The sequence below is a fragment of the Oxyura jamaicensis genome, chromosome 3, assembly GCF_011077185.1.
Source record: "Oxyura jamaicensis isolate SHBP4307 breed ruddy duck chromosome 3, BPBGC_Ojam_1.0, whole genome shotgun sequence".
Classification (NCBI taxonomy): domain Eukaryota; kingdom Metazoa; phylum Chordata; class Aves; order Anseriformes; family Anatidae; genus Oxyura; species Oxyura jamaicensis.
The window spans coordinates 73,412,262-73,430,824 of record NC_048895.1 but is presented as its reverse complement, the minus strand read 5'-3'; the positions used below and the strand labels follow the sequence as shown (position 1 = coordinate 73,430,824).

The following is an 18,563-nucleotide window of genomic DNA, read 5'->3' as shown; positions in this document are numbered from 1 at the left end:
GTTACACACCCTTTCAGAAAGATTCAGATCATCTGCCTTTGTTTAAGATTGGTGTTGGCAAAGTATAGGCAATGCTGGAGAACGTTTACTCCTCAACACAGTCAAGTCAGGATGGAACCAAATTCAGCTGGTTGCTATGCTTTGGACCACCCAATATTGTGTCATAATTTTAGTGCTTGTACCTGAGTAGAAGTGTAGCTTCTAGCCTGAATCCTAATTCAGAGACAGGGCAAGGCAAGGAGATACTTAAACTAATCCTAATACTGGACGTGTTCAATCTGCTAGCCATGACTGGAGCTGTGATGGCTCACAGCAAACAGCAAAACAGCCACAGTCACATTCCTGGAGGGAGGAGGTGGCACAGAAATGTTGGATAAAGGAGAGGGCCTCTCTGTTAGCCTGGTTTTCCACGCTGGCAGTAATAAACTTGCAGATTTACATTGCCCAGATCAAAAGTGGAAAAGATCCCTTTACCTCTGGTTGTAACCCTGGGCTGTCATAGCATAGAAGAGACGCACAGAGGTGGACTTCGTAACTAAAAATGAAAACCACAGGTATAAAAACAGAACTTATCTCCATTCTTCCCTAAAGTTAGGATATTGTGCAGCCAAGAATGGGAGGGAAACAGGAGCAGAAAACCTGACACCTGATGGTTAGAGATTACAGTTAAAATTGGAAACACCTGTACCTTGTCACAGTTCTGAAATTTCCCTCAGCAAATACCTTCAGTTCAGAAGTCCTTTACTGTGCAACAGACAAACTTGCACTTTTAAAGAAAACAACCTAATGTGAATGATTTTTGCAAAGATACTAAAAATACTTAGGAACTAAGCACAATGATCCCACTCTCAGTTAAAAGGAAAAAAAAAAAAAAAAAGATACTTCATAGAATATTGTTTGTAAAATTATCTGTAGAACAGAAAAATTAAGTATTAACTGCTTATAGTAACACCAATATTTTCATAATTACTGGAAATAAACAAGTTGAGAAACAAGACAGATTAATTATAGAATTGATCTAACTCAACCTTACAATGAATAATTGATATATTATCATTACTACAACAACTAATTTAAATGACAAAACTGATACATGGCACCTTCTTAGAAGCCAGTTAAAAATCACTACTAATCACATCATTCTGCATTATGGCAAATAGGATGAATAAAAGCCTATTTGTAAAACATTTAGTATCAGCATTTTTCATAGTTCTCTCAATGAAATATAAATGGTCATCACAGTTAAGAGTGAAATGTCTCTAGAAAGAACAGAGCTACACACTCCTAACATAATAATACAAGATTCATAACTGTGAAAAATACAAGGTCTACAGCCACATCAGCATGATAGATTTTTTTTTCTAAACTGAAAAGGAATTCATAATACTCATTAAAACAGGATGTCAACAGGACGGCCATGCCACGGACACAGACATTAGCCATTTTTAAACAGCAGTTGAATAATTCTGTCTTCAGTGCCTTACATTTTTATATTCTGAGGTAATTAAAAGTATTAATTTGTGACTTTGACTGGGGTAAAATTATCATCTACTTCCCAGGAGGGAAGCAAATGCATTAGTTAGTTATCCTTAAGAGGGGGCAAAGGATGACATTTTAAAAGGTTAATTTTGGCAAATTAATTGGCAGCACCAGATGGAGAAATCAGTCCAATAGCACAGGTAACTTTTTCATACAGTTCCAATGCATTCTGCAGTACTTTTCAATTGGCCCCAGTAGCAGCTCCGAGGCTTAGAAGCCTCTCTTCTGGCAGGTGAGGAAAAAGGACATTTATTTATTTAGATGAAATGTGTCAAAAATTATATCAACATCTTAGCATGTAGCAATGTCTGGAGGAACAAGGATGACGATAGCCAACTTCTTTTGAACAGCAGTTATAAGAGCTTTAGGATATTCAGAACAAAGTCTTGTGGGCTTTCATAAGATGACAGAAACAATTTTAAAATCTAATTTTGGCACAGCATGAGTCAATGATATGCCTCCTGGGTTTTACACCATCATCTCCACTAAGCCCATTTTCTCTGCTACTTATGGCATATTTTTTCAAGCCATTTCCAACCCCTACTTTTCCCTGGATGAAGACAACAAAGGGTAAAATTCTTATCCTGATATGCCAGAATATGCATATGTAATAGAGTTAGTTTCTAAATATCTGTATTTGAGCCTGAGACTGAGCATAAAACTTACTCATTTTAAGGGAAAAGCTCCTACTCTCATCGTGTATGCTGTTTATGCAACTGGCACTCCACTGACCTTGGTGAAATTTGTCCAGTATAAGAATGCAATGTCTACTTCAAATGTTGAGAAGAAAGCATTTTTCTCCTTTTGAGCAGTTTTATGTAACAGATACAAGAACATAATAATAATAATATGTACTATGATTATTGCTTTTCAGTATTAAGGGATGTTCAATTCAATGCCTCTCCAAAGCAAGGTGAAAAATGTCCTTATGAATATAATTAAAGAATTTTGTGGTTGCCAAGCCAGGTAACAAGATCTGTCCTTCCCCCAAATAAATTTCCACAGCACAGAATTATGTCTTATCACTGCAATCATCTAGGAAAAAAAAAAGAATGCAATTTTGGCAAAAACCTAGAGTTGCTGAAAGCATCTTTAGCAACTCAGTCTTTCCCTAAGAACTAATACTCAGTTGTAATATGGCCTGGTGGGTCTCAGATCTAGAGCCTTTCTGTCAGAGGGAGGACATGACACAGAGTTAATATTACATAAATAAAAAATGATGATGTCCACTCACATGTGACTGCCACTGCTGACTTGCTGAAAGCTTTCTCTAATGGTTTTAGATAAGAAAGGTATACTAGTCATCATAAAAGCTGTGCAGAGATTGTAGAAAGGAAGGATGCTGATCCTCAACCTTGATGGATTTCACTGCACCAAGTCCAGGCTCTCTAGGGCTGACTGACAGGTAAAACTCTACCTTTCTGCAGTTAACATGGGGTCAGTTGAAGTCCAAAAAGTTTGATTTATACTCACAGTAAATAATCAAAAATTTTGTTCACATTTTTAAATTGGGCTAGGAGATGAAAATTCTACTTCACTGTCTGAAGTATTCTATACTGCCAAGTTCCTTTATCCTAGCAGAAAGTTTTAGCCAAGAGAGAAGGAAAAAAAAATCCAGGGAAAATACTATGAGCTTTTACATAGAGAATCCACAGATATGTTAAGAGGAAATACAGTAGAAGGGTTCTTTTGGGTAACTCTGAGAGACATCTGAAAACTGTACAAACACATTCAGTGCAGTTACCACATTTTCCATTTCCTTCTGTGCTTTATTTCACTTATGGTAAACAACTTAATGAAAACAAGTTTGGCTATTGCAATTCTATTTCCAAGCATTTTTATTGGCATTCTATTGTACTCATTGTTAAATAACTTTGATTTATTATGTTAGAGGGAGGTTCCACCCTGAAGCCTAATTATCCCCCCTCTGTGCACTTTGTCTGCATGCCAAAAATCTGCAATAAAACATGTGTGTCTTTCATATGATTACCATGATAAGGAGACATATGCAAAGCAGAGCTACACAGAGGCAGCACTGTTTTGCTCACCCTGCAGAGGCTAGAAGGCAGGTAGGGCTGCCAAAAGCCCTGAGTCTCAGTCTGTCAAGGCCCCAGAAGAGCAACCTGGAAACCCAGTTGGTCTCACTTCTATGGTCCATTTTCACAAGAAAAATTGTGAAACCCACCCAGCCAGCTTTTGTATGGCTAAGTGAGCCATGGGAAACTAACTGGGATTTTTTCTTCAGTGCAAGCTGGATGGCACTTTAGTGCAGCATCAGCAAGCAACTTTTGTTTGTGGATGCTTCAGCAAAGTGAACCTCTGATTTATGTGCAGTAAATGGGGACTAAGCCCAAAGTTAAATCTAACCAATGTTGTGCTGGAACACCTAATTTCATAGTTCCATGTGTACATGAGACATTATAGGGCACTCCAATGGATCTTGGAGGTGGATTGCAGCTCAGTTTGAAGATCTGACACCCCAGTGCTTTCAGACAGCTTCAGTTTGCTCAAGCTGCTTTGTCTATGGCTTAGTCTTTGTTGGTACATCTTGACAGGTTTCCTAAATTGGGCAGAAAGCCCGCTTTGTTTGCCTTTTAAACAAAGAATTAGTGAAACCAAACAGTGCCAATATTCCAAGCCATGTATGTCTGAAAGAGGTCTTTTTTAGATTTCAGCTTTAACTCCCCAAAACACAGAGAATGGCAGGTTCAGCTATCCAGAGGTTTCTGAATCTCCCTCAGCTAAAAATAGCCATTGTTACTATTGTCCCTACACTCTACTATATCATTATGTCCTGACTGTAATTAGAATAATAATACACAGATATATTGATTTGTTACTTAGGCTATGAATACAAGAACGGAGGATTGCATAACCAAGCAATTAATTTACTGTAATCATCACCATGTGCCTCTGTTAGCAGACATTTATAGCAGAAAGTTGCAGTAGCATTTTATTTTAACCCCTTCTATTCTCTTTTAAAATGTGTCATGCCCTGGAATTGATACTAAGCTGTGAATATTCTCCAAAGAAAATAATCAGTGGAGATCACTAAGAGTATTAAAATGAGACTACTCAAAAAAGCAGCTAAGCAAAATGAAGGATAGTAAATTAAATGACCTTGTGCTCCATTTCCACCTCTGCATCTTTTGCCTTCTGTCATTGGACCAGCCAGTGTGTGACCTAAGAAAGAGGATTCACCACACTGGCAAATGTTGCTACTTCAAATTAAAATGAAATTGGGTTAAAGCAAAGCATGTTATGCATAGTTGTTTTTATGATCCAACAGGTACTGTTATTTCCCAGTGTTTTTCCATCCATTTGCTGATTCACAAAGTTCAGTAACTGCCTTTCACCAAAGGCACCAAGGACTGACAATTTCCAGTTATAAGGAGATTAAAAGTAGAGGCACACCTTGGAAACACAGTTCACAAAATCCTTTAAAAGTCTTTGAGCCACTCTAGCCAGCCACAATCAGCAAGGAAGCCCAATGGTCAGCCACTACACTTGCTCACCCTAGGTAAGAGATGAGAAACTCTGGAAGCTATTGAACAGTGAATTTTCACAGCAGATCAGCACAAACATATTTAGCACAGAGGTTTCTGTCACTGTGAAATGTCAAATGAAATTGGAGAACGTTCAACAGTTTTCCTGCTCTGCAGTTGTCTTTTGCTTCTTTCTTCCCTGTAGTTTCTCTTTACTGGGTTCCTATATCCTGCATGGTAAGAAAAATACCCTTTTATTACACTGCAAGGAATTATTTAAGAGGACTTGACCAAACAAAATTTTGCTGACCTCAGCCTTTTACCCCTGTAGCCTTATAAAGAAATGATTTAGAATACATACACAAAAGAAATAATGAATAAAATTTCTAGTTAGGTAGCTAATCCCCATGGAGCAGTAAGACTGTAATGTATAAAGGGTCATTGACCTATATTTCCAGCCACATTCCTCAGGATGATAAACACTACAGGAGTCAAAACAACAAAACATAATTAAACAAAATGCCTTGTAACCAGCTGTTTTCTGGAGAGTCTGTACATATACATCATTGAAAGCTGAGCATCGACCAAAAATCATAGCCCAGTGGTACATAACATAAGGGCACAATTTCTTTTCTGGGTTAAGAGAAAAGCTTAAGAACACCTAAGAAAACGGGTAGTAAATATTTGCTTTACTACAATATCCACTGAAATTCCCATCACTTCTTTCTCAGGGTTCAGTAATAGCTGTTTTGGAATCATTCACAGCAGTATCAGCTCTCAGAGAAGACAATAAAATATCCAAAATATATTGTCTGGAACTGCTTTCTGTTGTTATATAAAAGCAGATTAAAAAATAAAGACACCAGCCTTGCAAACACATCTACATAACTCTCAGTCACCTGGCTCTTATTCACATTTAGACTGTCAATAAACATGACAATAAGATGTGTATATAGTGTGTTTCGATCATTTGGACCCAAAGCTGTTGAAAAAAAGTTCTGACACCTTTTCCTTCCCTGCTATCCTTTTCACACATTAAATATGAATAAAATAACATTTTTTCATATTTGTACTCACTTATGTTCCAGTGAAAAAATAATAATAATAATAATGATAATAATTTGGAAATTGAGTCCTAAAACATTTAATAATGTAAAATAAAATTCTCTTTTTAAGAATTAGTAAGTGAAACATTTGCTACATGTTACATACATTTTTAAAAGAAGGAACAAAATAAATCAAAATTCCAAATAATTAATTGTATGTGAATGAATTAGAAATAACAAAAAATAGTGTTGCATTTTTCTCTACTGGTATTGCATAAACTCATGTCCTTTAAATATCTACAGCACTGTAGGTATAACCATCTGCATATATATATGTTGATGTATAACTACATATCCACATAGTTAAGCTTCAATAAGACTGATTCTTAGAACAATAGGGTTTGATTTGTATCACTGATTTCAGTGGCAACATGGACAGGCAACCAGAAGGAGGCCTATGAAGGACATTCATATACAATGCATATGATGATATCAAAAACGCTCTTAGAATGCTGCTAGTTAGACAATACTGAAATATCCAGTTTGGGTAAATGAAAGGAAACAAGGAAATCAAATTCAAAAGTACCAAAATTTGAGCTTTTAAATTGTGCCGCAATCTGACTGTGCTTTCATTTAAAAAAAAAAAAATGCACACAGAGGAGGTAGTCGTATCTTTTATCCATGTTAGTGTTAAAGAACAGGGTAAATGAATGACATGAGGAATACTTGCCTAGCATTGGATCTGGCTAACTCTACTGTATTTTGAAAGCTTTGTTTTCCCCATTTTGAAATTATTCATTACATTGTTCCTCACATGTGTAAAGTTTTTCTAGACTGCTCCCAAACTAGCACTTAATGAAAGCAACTTATTCTGATTGAAGGACCATAGCTGCTACATGCAGAGGTTTGGGGCTCATCTTTCTGACAGCTATATTAAGGCATTTATTTTCACCCTTTCATGAGGCCTTCGACATCATCTGGTATGGGACTGAGAATCACACAAGCGCTCTCTCCTCTGGGGTAGGGAAAAGGAAAGGTGCAATATCATAAAAGCAAGAACAGAGGTAGGAGGCATGATTTATTCTGCCTTAGTGTAAGACTATCACAAAAGAATGTATTTTTTATAATGTGTCACAACTAGGTTTCTAACAATATAAACAAAATACACAGCAGCCGTGCCAGCAGTGATCATAAATACATGTTTAGCATAGCAGCTGTAATAACTTGCACATCATCATACAAGAACAAATTCTTGTCACACTCTTGTACGTGAAAAAAAATATGCTCTCTAAAATGTTTCACATGAAAATTCAATGCTCCCATTACCAGAGAGCACAGTTCTCACAGGACAAATAAGACTGCAGTCTGAAAACTATTTTAATAAATCAAAACTAAATACACTGCTGTCTATATTCTCTTCAAAGGCTTATTTTTACTCTGACTCGGGGCTTTGTAGAGTAGATGCAGCAGTGAACATGTGCACACTTTCTATCTTCTTACTCTTCCTCCCTTTTTAAACACAATAGACAGAAAACAAGTAGCACTTGATCACAGCAGTCTCCAGTCCCAGAGCATCCACAAAGCTCCTCCTAATCCTACTTCTGCTAATAAATGTGATATGAAGAATAACCAAGTGGAAAGCCCATCCTTATAACAAGTAGTGGATACAATGTGAGCTGGGCTCTATTCCCAGTTCTGTCTTGATGTTTTCTGGGACAACAAACACAGATGTTCTTTGACTCTCTTAGCCTCCATTTTCTTTTCTATCTTCCATCAACTTGTTTTAGAACAGAAGCATACAGTACAGTGATTTTTGCAGTCTCAAGTTAACTTTAGGAAGGTCAAACTGATGGAATCGTTCAAGTTGCAGATATTTGCCCTTTTATACTATTGAATAAATCAAATAGTTGTGCTTTCACCCTCTGCTTTCATTTCTGCATACCTACACCTCTCGTGCTTAAGGCCATTTTTTCCCACACTTTGCCTGCCGGGAACCAGCGTGTATTTTAATTGAAGCCTCTGAATTTGGTTTGCTCAAAAATGTACAGCACTTCAGCCCAGAAAAACTTGATCCAAAAATGGCTGTATTTATATCCCAGATGCTCTGTCATTTGATGACCTTTTGAGGCATAGCCCTGTAAAATCCACCACTGCCAACTGTAAGGACCCATAAACTGGGTCCTGCTGGGATGGACCAAGTAATAGATCTTGCTGCAGGCACAATGGTGGTCCAGGGAGCATATCTTGAATGGGAGGCACAGTGTTTCCAGGAGAAGGAACACCCCCAGAACTCGCAGCTCATGGCAAAATTCCTTGTACTTCTGACCAAAACCACATATAAGCATTCAGCTGAGTCCTGTGAATTGGAAATCATGTTTTGCGATGACCAGAGAAACATCTATCTGTGTCATATTCTTACATAATTCTACCTGAATTTCTTATCCATGCTGACTAAGAATTTAAAATATACTGCATCAGAGGAATGCAAGTTTTACTCTCCATGAGAGTAGTTTCTCCTTTCTTCTTCGAATTTTTAATCAGTAATTGCTCACCATGAAAAGGTGCTTAGGATCTCCTCAGCTGCATGTCTTTATTGTTCCAACACTACTTTCACATCTCACTTCTATTCAATATATATTTTACTTTTACAAAGCTGTCTTTTAAGGAATTTCACTTTCTTAATATGACTGGAATCATGTAGGGAAATGTACTGCTCTTCTATGTTTTCTTGGAAGAGTGAAGCATTTATTCACTCTTATATTTCTGATTGTTCATTCCAATCTATTTAGTCCTCCTCTTTTCTCCTGGTATCCAGGGAGTTAGGGCTACAGGCTTCTGAAGTCAGTTCAGATGGTTATCTGCAATTTCTCTTTGTTGTGCTCTTCGAGGTCAAATCCATTACAGCATGTGCTCAGACTGACTTTCCACACTTAACTCTACCAGCTGTACTGTGACACACTCAGCAGTTCACCTCAGAACCTGTTATCCATAGATACAGCAGATGTTAATCTTGATACAGAAAAAGAACTTGTTTCCTGCCTGCCCCTCACCTTAAAAGGTCTTGTGGAAATAGGGGTATTTTTGATGAAATAGATAATCATACTAGATGCTAATTAGTAACATCACATCCAAAATAATATATATACCCATAACAATTTCATTCACATAATGTACAGCACAGTTACAGTCAGGCAATTTTATCACGTTGGCCATCCCAAATTACTTAGAGATTGTGATTTTTTCTGTCATATCATATCAACTCAGAAATAAAAGTACCTCAGCAAATAAAGCTGCTTTAGTATTTGCAGATGATTTATAACAGAAGTTACAGAGCCAAGGTAACATTATTTTCTTATGGCCCACACTCTTGGGTAAACTAGTATATCTAAGGCTTTTTTTTTTTTTTTTAAAAAAAAAAATACAAGAACAGATTTTAAAAACATCACAGACTTTCTAGAGCTGAAGTAGTCCATCTCAGATACCTGAAATCCATATTCTGGTAGTAGATTGATACATCAGCCTTTTGCATCTGGAGGTGTTTTGTTCTGTTCTTCCTCAATTTTCAGAGGATGTTTTTTTTTTTTCCAAATCTAATTAAGATGGAGATGATTATAGTCATTAGGACAAAAACAGAAATACTAAAGAAGTGAAGGAATATCAGTCTTCCAAATGAAGGTAATGTTCTGAATTTGGATGGCATTTTCAGGTTCCCCAGCCTACCAGTGATCAGGAGGATCATTTCCCAGTTTCCTATGCTGAGGAGACTGAGATAGCCCTCATACAGAGTGACCAAATAAGGATCATACTCAGTTAAATTATACCAATATTTATCCGTCCCCAAAAATACAAAAGCAGAAATGGAGAGGAAGGAATAAATAAATAAATAAATAAATAAATAAAGGCTGACCCACTCTACACTAAGAAGAGGTATCTTCTCATGACTGTGATATCTATATTTTGGAAACATAACTGGCCACCAATATTTCCAACGAAAGGTTTTGAATTATTACTGTCCAGTTATAGATGCCAAAAATGGGGTTAGGACTGCTTATCTAAAAACATCCTGTCTGTCCCTGCTCAATGCTGCGGTCATCACCCACAAGTAAGTATAAATTCTGATACCCTGTCAGCATTCATCAGTTTCTTCTTCCACAGCCTGGTAATCCCTTTGGTCTTAAATAGAGGATCCCTATCAATAGTCCAACAGACACCTTGCAAGCAGTAAGGATGGATGGAAAAAAGGAGAGTTAGGGTTTCCAGATAAGCTTACCTTTATCTTTTTCATTCCTTTCACACTGCAAGCTTATCATTCACAGCTGAGGTGGTCATATGTGCCTCAGCTGGGCATGTTCAAAGCTTCTGTACTAACTCTGCAGCTACTTTACCAAAAGCCAGCAGAAGCACCTCAGAGCATTTTGTGATAAAACAAAGAGAGTAAAAAGCACTGCTAAATGTTAGAAAAGCAAAAAGAAAAACATGTGGCCATATCATCACACAACCATAAAGCTCTTCTCTCACCTGTTCAGAAATTGCCTTTGATTTTTCAAAAAAAAGTCCTTTGTATCTCAGAGGTACAGTACAGTAGTTGATTACTATCGTGTAATGTGGCATTTGCTACAATAATGACTTTTTTTGTGAATGGCTGAGTCAATAAGCACATAAAATCCTTATATTTTGTCAATGTCTATCTTATTGCTGCCCTTCAGCTGAAGTAATTATACCTTTTTCCTTTTCAGAAAACTTATCCAGTGTTTTCTTTCTCTTTATTCCCACTGCTCTACTTGTATTTAATTACTCAAGCTTTGGAGAGTCTGCTTCTTACTGTTTGCACTCTGATGCTATGAAGTGAGCTGCAACAGATTGGCTGATGCACTCGGTCAGAAAAATAGTATCAATTACAATTATCTGAATAAATAAGACAAAAAAAAATCATTTTTTTTTTAAATGCATACAGAGATTATTACCCAGAAATTCATTTCACCAATAGATCATACTGAAGACTATAAATACATATTAGAGCAGGAAGAAGATATATTTCCTGATCCCTAGAAGGTAAAGAATTAGCTAGATCTCACTTTGCTGTCCTTTCCACTTGCGCACGTGTTAGCAAGAGGTCTAAAGTAGGAGATAGGATGGCTGGAATTTCCATAGAATATACACTGGAGGATTAAGGTATAGAGGGCAGGACCTGGCAGATTGGGATCTGTTCTTTGGCTTTGCCATATACTGCTTGCATGGCCCTAGATAAAGCCTCAGTTTACTTAAGCAGGTAAGTGTCCTTAAGCCTTAGTTTCCAACAGCAGTTTAAGGGGGTAGTATTACTAATTTTCTCCCACACTTCTCTACTTTGATTTTATATTTTCCCAGACACTGTGCATACTGCATAGGGGCCACATTTCCAGATCCTGTGAATGATTTTTCTATACCATGAATAAAAAATGAATTTATTCTAACCCATAAAAGAAAGTCCCAATTGAGCAAACTACTGATCCATATATAACTGAAGTCAATGGGGTCACATAAAGTTAGGGATATTATTAAAGACTTTTCTGTTTCAGGGCCTTAAAGTCTCAGGAACACATTGATTCATAGCTTGAGGTAGTGGTTATTTTGCTTTTTCTTTCAGTGCATGCTTATTTATAAAGATTTTTCTTCCTGAGCAGACCGTGTGGCCTTCGCAGTGCTGGGTTTCTGCTTAGTAATCCCACCAGATTATAAAGATTTCTAAATATCTAATTAAAAACTTTTACATCTAGCAATTGGATCTGTCCAGGGATTGAAATGAAATGTACACAAATCTTTTCACTGGCAGTTTAATGGCCTGAAATACAGCTGCAGTGTTTGGGAGAATCTGAGTACCATTTATGAATCCCAGTTTAAATGTAGGGAATGATTTTTACCTGTCTTTTGCTTTCAGATTCATTTATGAGCAATAAGGAAGGCGAGAGGAAAGGGTTTTAGGTGGCATAAAAAGAACAGTAGCAGGACATGTCTTTGAATGGAGCAGCCTCAGACAAGAGATCGCACTCGAAGTAAACCAAGTTTTCAGCTCTGCTCATCAATACAGCAAGGAACAGATCATTTGCTGTGATATTTTAATGGTTTGGTAGACCAAACTCAAGACACTTACCTGATGAAAGGCTGTGATGTTCATATAAAATAGGAGTATCTCATTGGCTGTATTAAAGCAGGAAAAGAAAAGGCCAGGAGCAGAAATAAGAAACATACAGCACTATAGGGAGGGAGGAGACTTCTCAGTTGGGAGCCAAGGTCAGAAATGGGTAGGAGGAAGCTGCCACTGCACATACATAGATGTGTTCAGATAGATCTGCACTTCTCTTGCGCTGGAAGCCAAACACAGGGAACACAGGGTTCCTAGCAAGCTGGCATAGCTGCATGGCAAGGGCCTCTTAGCCCCATTTCACAGCTGCCTAGCATTTTCTCATGAGATTGGAGAGCATTAACACTTTTGCTCTTCCATGCTGCAGAGCAGGAAACTGGATCCTGAGATACCTGTTATTCTGGCTTCCAGCTAAAGAGAGCTGAGAAATGTCCATGTGGGTGCTGTGAGTATTGCCAGCACCCATGTAGTGCAAATTCCATGGGTAAGCAAAGGACTTGAGTTTCCATTAGTCTAAAGCTGGCATCTTTCCTGAGCATAAAAATCCTCTTTTTAAACACTGTTCATTCACCTGCCTTCAAAGAGTGCTAGACTGACACATCACAGGATGAGAGACCCTGCTTGCCTTTTCAAATGCAGCTCACACCATCTGGGAGCAGAGTGATGCCTTTCAGCCTAGCAGACCAGCGGGTTCATAAAGCAGCCGAGAAGTATGACAAGGCATTTCTACTTTCAGGAGCAACTGAATTTTCCTGGTCAGTTTCAAATGATCTTCTGCTGCTTTGTAATGCACCTGTCAAGAGGTTTAACTGATGTTATGTTTTCTGAGCTCACTTGTATTGACTTTTCTGATAACCTTTACCTACCAAATCATGCATGAAAACTCAATGAAGATGCTAAACTTTTTTCCTAATAGCCACTCTGCTCCATTTCCTATACCACATACAAAGATGTTTATTGAATATTTAGCAAAAATCTTTATAGTTGCACAGTAGATTTTAATAAATCCCCCGTGTCAGCATGAAGCCCAAGTTAAAAAATAAAAATAAAAAATAAAAAATGGTGTGGGGGCTCTGTGTGGCCTACCGCATATGATAACCATGGCTTAACAGGCTGCCTTGCATCAGGCTGAGGCATCCATTTGTGTACACACCTCTCAAATGAGCATAGATAAGACTATGAGGATGAGATCAGTGAGATCAGCACAGGGATATTAAGAGCTGCTCAGTAGACACACAGCAGCTTGTTAAACTGCCAAAGCATGATTTTGTGTCTGAGCCAGGCTATGTAACCTGTGCTGGGTATTAATCCAGAGATTTTCCATTACCTGTCTGTCTATAAGGGAGTAAGGTGACATTGTCAGGCTACTAAGCATTGGTCAGTAGCTCTACGAGACTTTTTATTAATTCTTTGTATTATTGCTGCGTACAGGGGCTCCACCTGCAATGATGGCTTTGCTGTGTTAGACATACAGCAATGCCCATCATGGCAGAAGATGGTCTCTGTCTTAAGAGCTGACAAGAGGCAGATGCAGCCGGTAGAACTGCCTCACTTAACTTCAACCACTTAAAACTCCTTTTAGAGCCTAAGCTGGTTACTTAGGCTTGCTTCAGAGTCAGAGTGAGTGTCAGGTACATAGAAGGAGCATTTTCCTACCTGTCTTAGGCAATTCTTTTACCTGTGGTGAATGTCTCCCCCTCCAATGAACACAGGGGGAACCCAGACAACTAGCTAGATACCCAGTCCTCGTGGGAACAGAGGTCCCAACAAGAACATGAAACAGGGACATCACACCTATCTGGTTGACAGAGAGGTGAGGCACAAGGGTGTCACCATCAGCTGAGTTGTGTGCTAGTCCCAGACCTGAGCCCAGACCCTTTTAGCAACAAAGCTACAAGCCCTTCTCCTGGCCCTGGCATCACTGGGCAAAAATTCAGCTCCACATAGCTACAGGAGCCAGGGAGTCCTCTGGGACTGTGCTCAATCCCAAACGGCAGCCACCAGAGCTCTCAGGCGCCTGCAGCTCTCAGCAAAGGAGACCCTGTTCCAGACATCAAATGCGTAGCTGGCTCCCCATGAAGCAGAATAATGCATTACATGTAGAAAGCCAGGAGCTCAGATGCATAGTGCTAACTGCTATTAACCATGGATCAGTGGCTGAAAACAAGAGAGCTGATTTTAAGGAAAGGGAAGAAGAATGAGTGACTGCAACATTACCTGCAATTAATTATCACAGCGGTCAGTTACAAACAACTTCAAGCCATTTCTTGCTTTTAATGGCACTGTTAAACCCACCTTCTGGTTAGCTGTGCTGGAATCTCCCAGAGCAGCGTGCCGTCTCATTCAGCACTTTGTGGACTCATATTCAGAGAGCCATTTGGCCTGCAAACTTGCTGGATTATCTGTAAACACAGTGAAAGGAGACAGTTATTGCATGAGACCCAGGGAGTGCACCTGCATGCTAATGAGTTAAATGTCATGACAGAAACACAAGACCAACGCTCCACTGTACCCTTTAAAAAGAAACCCATTTACTTCTATAACATTTCAAACAGAAAATTACAGTGTAATTTCTTGTGTCAATACATAATTTATTCTGTAATAAATAACTAAATGCATATTTACTGCACTCCTATTTTAATCCATCTGTTGTGCTCTTCCCAGGTTCTCCCTGCCCTAGATGCATTGTTCAGGTTGGTTATAACATTTTCTGTCTGAGGCTGCTGTACACTTAAAGCTCTGTAGCAATAAAGGTATTCAGACCAAGACACAGCCTCCGTTCTCCTCCAAATGCCCCCAGCTTATTTATTTTGCTGTTTTTGTTTTATTTTAACTTAAACTGAAGGTGTTTCTAGTACCAATAAAGAACAAATGGAAAAAAAACATCCACTGTAAAGCATATAGGGTTTTTTTCTTTGTTTAGATCTGCTTTGCAACTGTTATAAAAATCAACAATGCCCCTAAAGTTATGGCTAATACTGAAGTCAAACTTTCTGATATTCCCTATATAGTCAGGAATTGCAGAGGCACATAGGGCATGCATGTGGTGGTTTTACCCAGCTGGGCAGCTGAACTCTACCACAGCCATTCTCTCACTCCTCCTCCTCAAAGGAAAACGGGGGAGAAAATACAATGAAAAGGGGCTCAAGGGTTTAGATGAGGACAGGGAGATCCTCAACAATTATTGTAATGGACAAAATACACTCAGCATAGGGAGATTAATATAATTTACTGTATATCACTAGCAGACCAGAACAGTGAGAAACTAAAATAAAAATAAAACCACCTTCCCCCCATTCACCCTCTTCCACCTCTTCCCCCTGAGCGGTGCAGGGGAACAGGGAATGGGGGCTGCGGTCAGTCCCTGACACTTCATCTCCACCATTCCTTCTCAGTCCCTCTCTGCCCCTGCTCCACGTGGGGTCCCTCCCACGGGATGCCGTCCTTCCTGAACGGAGCCTGTGGGGGCTGCCCACAGGCAGCAGCTCTTCAAGAACTGCTCCTATACAGGTCCATACCATGGGGTCCATCCATCCCCCAGGAGCAAACTGCTCCAGCACGGGTCCCCCACAGGCGGCAGCTCCCCGCAGGCCCCTGCTCCTGTGTGGGCTCCTCTCCATGGGCTGCAGCTCCGGCCCGGTGCCTGCCCCTGCGGGGGCTCTCCATGCCCTACAGCCTCCTCCAGGCCACATCCACCTGCTCCACTGGGGGCTCCTCCACGGGCTGCAGCGTGGAGATCTGCTCCGTGTGGGACCCATGGGCTGCAGGGGGACAGCCTGCTCCACCAGGGCCTCTCCACAGCCTGCAGGGGAACTGCTGCTGCCTGCCTGGAGCCCCTCCTGCCCTCCTGCTGCACTGACCTGGGGGCTGCAGGTCTGCTTCTCACTCCTCTCTCCCACCTGCTGTTGCACAGCAGGTTTTTCCCCTTTCTTCAATCTGCTCTCCCAGAGGCCCACAGAGCATCACTTCCTGGCTCAGCTCTGGCCAGCAGCAGGTCCCTTTTGGAGCCAGCTGGAGCTGGCTCTGCTCACAGATGCCACCCCTGTGGCCCACTGCTACCAAATCTTTGACATATAAACCCAATGCAATGCATAAACTGAACTATGGGTTACAGCAATACTCCACATTTGCAAGCTGATTTCAGACATCCACAGTGCAGATCCATAGGAACTGAAGAGAAACTTTCTTTTTCTCCTGTGGTTTGAGGCTGATTCACTTTGGCAGTGACCAAGAGTTATCATCAGAAGTCTACTTGACTACGTAAAATGAGATGGATTTATTTTATCTACATGGTGGGCCTATCCTACTTTGTAACTGACAAGCACCTGCAATGCATAATAACTTCTTACAGATGATACAAACTAGTAACAGTGGGTGAATTTCTAAGTTATAATTATTAGTTTTTAAAATAATGCAAATGACTACGCTTTTCTAGCTCCATTCATGCATAACCACAGATAACTTATATTATATGTCACCAAAAATGCTCTGGATGTATTTTTGTGCATAAGAGAGAAATCTGTCCCACCAAGGTCACAAAGAAAATGGGGAGGGCAGAGCAGTGAAGAGGAACCACCCAATCTCCCGTTCAGCCTTGTGCTTACCCCACCAAGCCATTCTTAAAACACAAAAGTAAGTGTAAATTCTTACTATAAACTATGCATTTGAAGTTCTAACATTGGTCCTGTTGAAAAACCACCTTTAGAATTAGGTGTTGCCAAAGAGAAAATGTCTTTTTAGTTTAAAAAACCTATTGCTTGTGACCCGTCCCTGCCTGGCAGCTGTTTCCTGATGTGGGGGCTTCAGGAGGGTATGAGACCTCATGGAGAGTGATATGGCAGAACCATCAGGGGCTCAGAGCAGGTTTTGTAGTCTGCCTTTCATATTATGCCCTCCTCAGATCAATATCTGTCCTCCAAGATCAGACCCTGGTCCTAACACACAAGTGCAGATTTACCAAAGTGCTAAAGGGTCTTTTTCCCACCCCATCTCCTCATTTTATAAGGGCAAGGTAGAGCAGGGCAGAGACTGAGTAGGGCACACACCAGTTCTATGGAAGCCCCATGTCTGCAGACACCACTCCTTGTCCCCCCTCTGCTGCTGCTCTCAAAACACTTTTGGGCAGAGGGGATGCATGACTGCTTTCCTCACTCTGGCTGACCCACAAGAGATAGCACCCCCAGGGCATACTGCTGTGCCTTTGCCATGTGGATCAAGCCATGCTGCTTCCTGGCCTTTTCATGATCATTTCACAGTACTTTCCATATGACCCATCTATCTATCCACCCCCATCTATCCTATGCCTCTGCACTGTGTGGAGGGCTTCTCTTTTAGAAGGAGAAAAGAAGAAATTCTCTGACATTTCTGAGGTATACAGAGAACATGTGTGAGCACACACCCTTTCTGCTGCATTCAGATTTGGGAGCAGAAAGCATTTCTACAAAATAGATTTCCATACTTGCTCACATGGCAGCTAGGGGGAAATTTCTGATGGAAGCAAAGCTGCATTCCTGCTCACACAACAAAGCTGTGAGGGCACCAACCTCCTCACCATAAGCAGCATACATTTACAGGTCTTTTACAATGCAAACTCCAGTATGTAAATACATACTGAAGGCTTTTGAGACTGAACATTATTGAACCACCATGCTGATGACTCAAAGCAGCTGTAGTCTATTGTGTAAATACATGCACAGGGAATTTTCCAGGTCCTCCCTCAGCACTCTCAGTATGCAAATAGAGTGCTTCAACACCCAGCATGAGACGATCATTTCTGATTCTTCCGTTTAGAGCATTCCCCAAAGGTGGCCCTGGACCATCTATTTTTTGGAACAACATCAGTGATATGCACGTTTTGCTTGTAAAGAATGAAGCTGTTACTGAATCAGAGAGAAAGGAAGCCATCTAACATACTCAGGCCAAAAGAAGACAAACCCATTCTTACCAGCTAGATATCAAACACAGTAGCTTTATATATCCAGTGAAAATGCAGATACTGGCTTTGGTATGTAATAGCTGTGCAGATGGAGAAGTCTCCTTGGTGGTTTTCACTGCTTCTCTGGAAAATGGGGCATGGCTCTCCCTCGGCTCAGTTTGCTGGCGGGCAGCCCTCACCCCCCTCCTCTTGCACGCTGTGGTGGATGGCAGTGGGCTCAGGAGGCACGTGGATCTGTCAGCGTGCTCACAGGAACACGTCCTGCTGCTCAGCTGTGTTACCCAAACTAATCCTCCTACAAAAGCCCAGCAAGGAGCTGAGAACTTCAGTATGCTTTTTTGCCTCTGTTAACCCCACAAAAAGCATTATCTGGGAAAAGTATAATGCAACTTGTGCAGGACTGTGGTCCTAGACAGCTCCTGTACTCCAGTTTCCTT

General features: G+C 40.2%; 1 long non-coding RNA gene across 1 annotated transcript; it reads right to left on the bottom strand.

The window, feature by feature from the left end:
- Nucleotides 1-7,289: 7,289 nt before the first annotated feature.
- LOC118163388 lies at nucleotides 7,290-10,319 on the bottom strand. Its single transcript, XR_004749018.1, has 3 exons — nucleotides 10,193-10,319; nucleotides 9,521-9,660; nucleotides 7,290-9,049 (listed from the first exon to the last, which is right to left on the bottom strand). It is a non-coding gene; the product is annotated as an uncharacterized LOC118163388 (long non-coding RNA).
- Nucleotides 10,320-18,563: the final 8,244 nt, after the last annotated feature.